A 9,029-nucleotide genomic window follows, 5' to 3' on the forward strand; every position below is an offset into this window, starting at 1 on the left:
CGATGTATGTTACAAATGAAATAAGTAGAACTAATATTTAAAATAGCATCCAGGGAAATATTTTTTTCTCAATTTCCATTTTAGATTTTCTCACCCTGCTTCCAAATTGCAACTCACAAAGCTTCTCAAAAATCACGACTTCAAAAATCATATTTTTTTTCCTACGATAAGAAATTCCCATCACGAGCACTCATTACAGTCCTTGCAATCACTCTTCTCTTTCTCTCACACTAATCACTCATTTGCTCATTCTTCTCTCATTCGCTCTCATGCGCTTGCCGCGAGGCGCATCGTGTGTGTCGTTGCGCGTGGCTTTCGCAAAAGCATAATATGCGCCTCATGCAAATTATTTCACCCCCTCGAGGGGCAGTCGTTCCGTTACAGTTCACACGAGCCGACAAAAGCACTTTTTTCACATGTGGGTGTACAAATGTGTGTGCTGTGTTCCCAACATTTATGAGAAATTACAGAGCTTGGTGTGGTTCTCAGTACAATATCGAAAAGTGTACAACTTAATAAGCGATCATTTGCGAGTCTGATGCCGACAGCGAAAAAAAAGGATGTTCTTATTGCAGTGATTTATGCTAATTTCAGGTAATACAACGAGAAACCGCGAGTATTTTCGCGAGATCGTGGTGCTCATTACAGAAGAGAGAGAGGAAGAAAAAAGTTCGCGAAAACGAATGCTCTTAAGTCGATTTAGTTAAAACGGATTTGTGAAAAGTTGTGGTTTGCAGACCGGGCAATCGAGCTAAAGAGAGGCGAAGAATCGTCGTAATCGGAAAGTGCATTCAACGACGGTGATCAAATGAAATTAGCGGAAAACGTCTGATCAAGTCTCGAGCGGCAAATTGAAGGGAAGAGCGCAATTGAGTGTGCCGAGTTGAAGCATTAGTGAAGTGATAATTGGTTGTTCGCAATTAAGCTGGGGAGTAGTTGTTGCACCAGTTTGAATCAGAGTGCTGTAGATAGACGGAGCTTTGGCCTGGGAAATCGCATTGGAGGAGATTGATGTGATGCATTTAGAGCTGAGCATTAAATGTGACCAGTGATTCAGATACGTTTTATCGGATTAATGCTATTACTGCGAAAGGATTAAGATAGTGGATGCTGTAGGGAGAGCTGTTTTAAAAAGCAGGTAAGATCACGCTTGAAAAAAGGCATCTAAGTAGCTGTTTATGCTAAAAATATGATACATTCCTCCATTAATACATAATTGAATAAATTATCTTTTCGTTATAGATTTAAAAAAATCTTTGAAGAAATAGTATTCTTTTAACCCTTTACAACCCAACTCTGCCTCTAGACGGGCTTCGATCTAATAATTTGTCAAACATCCATTTTCAACCAATTTTTGTTCTTTAAAACGCATTGGAAAAAAGAACTCTTAAAAATTTACAAAATTTTGGGGTTGGAAGTTTGACTAGTTTTATGTGACTTTGCTGATGTTTTTAAACATGTCATTTTTTTTTGGGTCTACTTGGGTTGTGTGTCATTCACTAACATTTCCTATATTTTGAGTAAAAATAAGTATACAGCAATTTTTGTAGTGTCCCGGACTATGCCTCTACGCAATTGTTTATAATTTAATTGATAATGATATCATTCTATAGCAGAAAATGCGAAAAACAAGCAAAACAATTGAAAAAGTGACTGTTAAAACATGAAAAGATTAGAAAGGAAAGAAGGAATGATAGGAGGTGGTAGAATAGGCCAAATACTAGCAAAAACAAACAAACAAGATAAATGCAAACAAGATAAATGCGACTAAGTGAAACAACTTTACGGGAGGAATGGTTTTGAAAAAGGTGCAAGGCTGGCACACATTTTATCTAAAGGTTTTGTCTCCCCCGTACAAAGTTGGTCCGAAAAACCAGGGGGCACAACAATATTTTTTCAAAAAGCTTCTAAATTTCACTGGAAATTTAAGTGCATCAGCTGAAATCAGTTTAAAATGCATTCCTCTGCGTTTAGAATCTTTTTAGCATGTTTGGGTTGAAGTTTTTTTTTCACTAAAATTTTTGTGCTCGTAAAAAAAAAATAACTAATGATTGCAAAACAACTGAACTAGTGAAACATGCATTTTAAAACACTTTTTTGATGCAAATGTTGAAACTTTGGCTTGTTATTTCAATATTTATATATTTTATGCTTACAATTATGACACACATTCCAAAATAAGTAATAAAAACATGTTAAGCTCGAAAATAATGTATGTTAAAATTTAAAATAATTGTTCATATTTAAGATTACATATTTCTTTTTATATTTGGTCGCTTTAGAAAGTTTGTCGTATTTTTTCATAGACAATGTATTTTCCATAAAAATCGATTAATTTATCCTTCAATTTACCGATTATTACCACGTTTTCAAATAGATTCCGCGTAAAAATTATAAATAAATTGATTAAAAACGTCAGATTCAAATTGAGATTTCTCAAAATAGACACCGATAGACACGGAGATATTTTCAGGAAATTTAGTTGAAAGTGTGCATTTTCAGGTGCATTGTTAGGTTTGTGTGTGTGTGGTCCAATCCAATACCCGCTAACCGGTAGCGAAATTATGGGAAAGTATAGTTTTGTATCAGACTTTGTATATGCCGAATGCTGATACAACTTACAGTATGTAAAAAAAGTATTTACACCCCTTGGGCACTATGCACATTTTGTGATGAAACATGTAAAAAATTTAAAGTTTGACAGGAACCTAGTACTACGTTTTGTTCAGAAACTCATGCCAAACATTTTGCTACAAAAAGCTCATGAAAAGATGATTTCTATAAAAAGTTATATAACAAATACTATTACGAAAATAAAAAAGGTGCAAAAAAAGTTTGTACACCTTTCGAAAAATTGACATAAATAATGTTATTTGTTGACAAATCACCATAAATCCAGTCTCCCAACTCCAAATAGGCATCCTTGACTGATTAAAAAAATAATTTGGATTGAATATAAAGTTTACTAACTACTTAGTATAATAGTTTATATAACTCTGGAAATTCTATATAAAACTTATCTAAACTTAATTTTGCAAACTTTTAATTCAACTAAATGTCAATATATTACCATAGAATTGCTAAATAAACATTTTGGAGTGGGTATAACACCGTTTTGGGGGTATTTGTATCGATAGAATAGATTTTTCGTTGGAATTTCGTACCAACCCGGAATTACGTCGTAGGAAAATCCGCCGGCATCCGAACCGGTCCACGATTCACAAGTCAACCTATGTGGAATCGGAAAGGGCATAAAATTTCCGATCTTTTGATACCCATACATCTAGGTTTTCTTTAAAACCTACGTTTTTAAATACCTGGGCAAAAAGTAAGTTTGATTAACGAGAACAAAAATTACGAAATTCCATACATTTTTGGCAGGTTGCTCAAACGAAACCATAACAACGTTTTTGCTTAGGTATTTAAAAACGTGGGTTTTATAGAAAACCTGGATGTATGGGTATCAAAAGATCGGAAATTTTATGCCCTTTCTGATGCCACATAGGTTGACTTGTGAATTGAGGACCGGTTCAGATGCCGGCGGATTTTCCGACGACGTAATTCCGGGTTGGTACGAAATTCCAACGAAAAATCTATTCTATCGATACAAATACCCCCAAAACGGTGTTATACCCACTCCAAAATGTTTATTTAGCAATTCTATGGTAATATATTAACATTTATTTGAATTAAAAGTTTGCAAAATTAAGTTTAGATAAGTTTTATATAGAATTCCCAGAGTTATATAAACTTTTATACTAAGTAGTTAGTAAACTTTATATTCAATCCAAATTATTTTTTTAATCAGTCAAGGATGCCTATTTGGAGTTGGGAGACTGGATTTATGGTGATTTGTCAACAAATAACATTATTTATGTTAATTTTTCGAAAGGTGTACAAACTTTTTTTGCACCTTTTTTATTTTCGTAATAGTATTTGTTATATAACTTTTTATAGAAATCATCTTTTCATGAGCTTTTTGTAGCAAAATGTTTGGCATGAGTTTCTGAACAAAACGTAGTACTAGGTTCCTGTCAAACTTTAAATTTTTTACATGTTTCATCACAAAATGTGCATAGTGCCCAAGGGGTGTAAATACTTTTTTTACATACTGTATTTCAGTCCCGGGTATTAGGTGGTGATAGCCCTCGCGCTGCTTCCAACGACCCGTTTCAGAATGACAGAGCTCCTTGCGGTCCAATTCCGAGGTCGCTGGGCATTGTTTGGCCCCGCCTGAACATAGAAGCAAGCATCTGAAGGAAACTCGATCTATATTTAGACTTCCAATCCCGTCAGGCAAATCAGGGATCAGCGCGTATTTAATATGAGAAGATAACATGTTTCAACACTACGGATCATTTCACTGCTACAGTGGAAACCTTCTGATGGCCGACTGCTTAGCGTCCCAGACCACCAATCCTAAGGCGTGAGTTTGAATCCCGCCTGATTCATTTTCGTTTTTGTTCATATTCAAAGTTCAAATTCATGATTCCAAATTTCAAATTTCAAAGGAACCGACCGGGATTTGATCCCTGAACCTTCTGCTTGTGAGGCAGAAGCCGTAACAATTAAGCCACGGAGCCGGATCAGGTGCATTGTTAGGTTTTGTGCCAAAATGCGCCATTTTGAAAACATAGCAACATGAACATAGGCTCAAAATCACTTAAAAATGGTTATAACACCTCAATAAAGGCTCGAAACACTTTGCTGTCTTCGGCAAAGATGTGTAATTTTATGTCATACAACACTTCAGAACATAGTAGGCCGCTAAAATGGTGACATTTTGTGTTATCACCAAAAACGTGCTTTTTTGAACATTTTTTTGCAAAAATGGCGTATATCCCGAGTAGATTAAGAGCTACAAATTTGGAGCCTTCGACAAACTTTCATGAAATTTTCTCCTCTACCGGAAACACCAAAGCTCTACAACGTCATCCAACAAAGTTAGTTTTTGGTTGACACCCTGGAAGGTCGTCACCCTGTATGTCACTAACTTCAAAAGATAGCCCTTATCAAGTACAACAACTCTTCCGAAGACTTTATTTGGCTAGGATGTCAAATAAATGAGTTATCAATTTATTCCACTTATTTTTGCCAATCCGAACACTGTGCAATGATTGTCAAACATTGCCGTGAGATTTCTTATGATTTTAGGAGATTTAATGTTAATAAACTTCAAAATGAAAAAAAAATCTACCGATAGGAGATTTCCTTGCTCCAGAAAATTAGGGAACAAAAAAATGAACATTTTAAAGTCTCTCTTGGAGTTATTTTTTCTCTTTGAGAACGGGGAAAGATTTGCTTTTGTCATAGAACTTAGGATTATCTACCTATTGAAAGATGGCGCGTTACCAAGGGAACTAATATTTGGGATTTGGTCTCAGTACTCCAACCGAAACAAGCCCCATGCCCCCCCTCCCCTCATTTTGTTACATCCTAGTTGACATAGAAGTATATGAAATTGCACAAAAGACTCGAAAAGGAAATTGATTTTTATTAATGAAGAAAAATTCTCGTGTTAGTTTTCAAAAGGTCTTAAGCGCCATTTGTAGATAAAGCCCTTTTCGACTAATTCTCGTTTAATTTATGTATAAATGACTTCAAAAATTCTATAAATTGTACATATTCACGTTTTTTTGGATGATCTTTACTGAAAACCAATGAAAATTCGCTTTGCTTTAGAAAAAAAAAATTTGTATCTAAAACATACTTGAACTCAAAAATAAAAGGTTTGACTTACAAAAAAAAAAAAAACGTTTCAAGAACTTTTGCAAAGTTTTTTGTCATATTGGTCATGTGTAACGTAACACCTTTACACTTTTGAAACTTGTTGTGAATTCGTTGTTCAGTCCAGACTTGATTATCCGAAGATTTATATTTGGATTTTTGGATAGCTGATTGCATATTAAATGACAAAATGCATTTTTAAATTTTCATCACTGTCATTTTGGCTGCCATCTTGAATTTAAAAAATCTCATTCCCTTCAAAGATGTTTATGGGCAAACAAAAATTAGGCAAAGTTTTTTTTGTGTGGTTTGAGTATCCGGAGATTTAATTATCCAGTGAATGATTTCCCAGGCCTTCGGATATTCGAATCTGGACTGTTTATGAAAATATGATTTATTAATTTGCAATCTTCAACATCCCTGAAACCAATTTTGAAAAGAAAAGGATATCAGCTGGAAGTGTCTGAAATGTGATGTGTGTTTATATAAAATTCTAAATTGCGCTCTAACTAAACGCCTTCACAATTCGTCAGCTGTGTGCTATCTTGTGACATAGACCATTTGATACTTTTCGAGAAAAACGATTTTTAAAGTTTGAGGTTGAATATTTTCACAACAATACATGATAAACTATTTTTGAATACAGCGATCTGTTCGTATATTATCGATGAACAAACGCTCCAAGTATGGACTAATTAAGTGAAATCTACTAAAAGTTACAGTATAAAATGTAACTAAAAATCTGAAAAGCACGTGTCACAAGTGTGTTTTGAAAGTAAAAATGTACTACGTGTCACAAGTGTGCACAGAATTCCCATACAAAATTAAATAAGCTCAAATCAATAGTTTAGTTAAGTTAAACAATAGTTTTTGAAATTTTTATGATAAGATTTCCTTGAAACAACGGTAAGCAATCAAAATGTTGAGAAAACGAGGAATTTTTTTTCGCTTTTCCGAAGTTTTCCACGATTTTTTAATGAGTAATAATAAAAATTCTCTTAAATTATCTAAAATATCGACATTCCATAGAGTCATGTGGGAAAATGTTTTCGTACCCTCCAGCAAATCGCGAAATCTTTTACATGAGTGTTGAACTTTTTTTTCTTCTACAAGCCATCGCCGCTCCAGCAGTGCAACAAACCTCCGTGGAAAGCCTGCGAGGGTGAAAATAATGATATTATTGAGATGCGATCTGATGGGGGAGAGGAGTCTGTGTGTCTTATGTTGTGAGCTGATTTTTTTTTCTTTATTCTCCTTGAAAGACGCCAAGGCTTTCCTTCCCCTGGTTCGTCACGGTTTTTCGTGGCCGACGAGGTTTTCCTGAGCGCAAGAACAATCGACGATCGAATTGGCTTGATGGGATATTAACAATAGCCGCCGGATATTCGTGAGATCTGGTCGACCGGAGTCGGTTCCGTTCCGGCCGGTCTATACGAGCGCGAAATTGGCCTCCTCCACCCATGGACGGGTTTTTTTTGCTTCGATAAGATTGATGGATTTAATGGTCGGGACCTTACGAAGAATGGTTTCTGGCTAAAGATAAGCTTCCCCTTCGTCCCACCTCCTCGTTGCACAACCAAGATATGTTGTTCATCCGCGATAGCCAGTTTTCATGATGTTGTGCGAAATTGCAGGTTGTAAGATTGGCATGTACTATAAAGCATCTGTCTGGGAGCGTAAACAACAATTTCATATGTCAAAAGAAAAGATGTTGTTTAGGTTGGTTGAGAACATGAACATGATGTTGTCGTGATCTGAACAAGGCAGATAATGCGCCGTTGTAAACTTTCCCAGCGGAACATGTAAACAATTACTCAATCATATTCGATAGGTTATGTGATATGAAGTATGAACAGAATCTCATCTTGTTTTGGGAAGATGTTGTAAGTTCCTTCAAAGAATATCATAGTCCAGTACTTCAAATAATCAAGTCTATGAAGCATCCACGAGTTGTTCTTGATCTCTGTACTCAACATTCAACCGTAACGCAACGCTTCCAGCAACGGATGCTTGTAGAAGGAAAAACTGGATCCCCAACTATATACACGCAAAAAAGTCCGTTCGCGTAAACGTGAACAACGTACCATGAAAATAGGAAACAAAGCAAATTTTATGATAAGATTTTGCACCGTGAACAAATGCATGATTGCAACCGATTTCCATGAACGTTTGTTCACGAAAAACCGTAACGCCAGGTCTGGTTACGTTTTTCCTGATCTCGTATTCATAAACTTCGTTCATGGTAATGGGAAACAAATCATACATTTGTTCACGCTCATGCGAACAAAAAGCATGAAATTTTTCTTCGGGGGAATTTTGTGGGCGTTGCCACAGCTTTGAAACAGAGGCGAAGAACGTTCAGAAATCCTTATACGGAAAAGTGACAGTTGCAGGGTATCATTCAATTATTACGTGATGAACTATTTAATTTTGGCCCGGGTACGGATATATTTATCTGCAATCAGTTATTCGCATACCAAAATTAGATAATTTAACCGATTTTGGATTTTTTGGCCGCAGACGAAAGATACTAAGAACCTGCTTTATTGGAGCAATGCCGACGGAACCTGGTCCAACCTGGCCACTCCGGAACGGGTCACCGGTAACCGGTGACCATTTGGGGACACTTCGGAATTTGCAAGGAACCATGTCATGTGACATATCAAAATTCATCAAATTAAAAACTACGACCATTACAAGTGATGCCAACGTCCTCTGGCCCAACCTGGCCACTCCGGAACGGGTCACCGGTAACCGGTGGCCACTTGGGGACACTTCGGAATTTTCAAGGAACCATGTCATGTGACATATTAAAATTCATCAAATCAAAAACTATGACCATTACAAGTGATGCCAACGTCCTCTGGTCCAAACTGGCCACTTCGGAACGGGCCACCGGTAACCGGTGGCCACTTGGGGACACTTCGGAAATTGCAAGGAACCATGTCATGTGACATATCAAAATTCATCAAATTAAAAACTATGACCATTACAAGTGATGCCAACGTCCTCTGGACCAACCTGGCCACTCCGAAACGGGTCACCGGTAACCGGTGGCCACTTGGGGACACTTCGGAATTTGCAAGGAACCATGTCATGTGACATATTAAAATTCATCAAATCAAAAACTATGACCATTACAAGTGATGCCAACGTCCTCTGGCCCAACCTGGCCACTCCGGAACGGGTCACCGGTAACCGGTGGCCACTTGGGGACACTTCGGAATTTTCAAGGAACCATGTCATGTGACATATTAAAATTCATCAAATCAAAAACTATGACCATTTAAATAATGCCAACG

At 36.6% G+C, this 9,029-nt stretch overlaps 1 protein-coding gene across 1 annotated transcript in view; it reads left to right on the plus strand.

The window, feature by feature from the left end:
- Positions 1-495: 495 nt before the first annotated feature.
- The window catches only part of LOC120414736 (uncharacterized), a 69,713-nt gene continuing 61,179 nt past the window's right edge, over positions 496-9,029 (plus strand). The window contains exon 1 of the mRNA XM_039576047.2: positions 496-1,138. The gene's annotated coding sequence lies outside the window, so the exon portion shown is untranslated. The remainder of the gene's footprint in view (positions 1,139-9,029) is intronic.

Source organism: Culex pipiens, chromosome 2 (assembly GCF_016801865.2).
Source record: "Culex pipiens pallens isolate TS chromosome 2, TS_CPP_V2, whole genome shotgun sequence".
Lineage (NCBI taxonomy): Eukaryota > Metazoa > Arthropoda > Insecta > Diptera > Culicidae > Culex > Culex pipiens.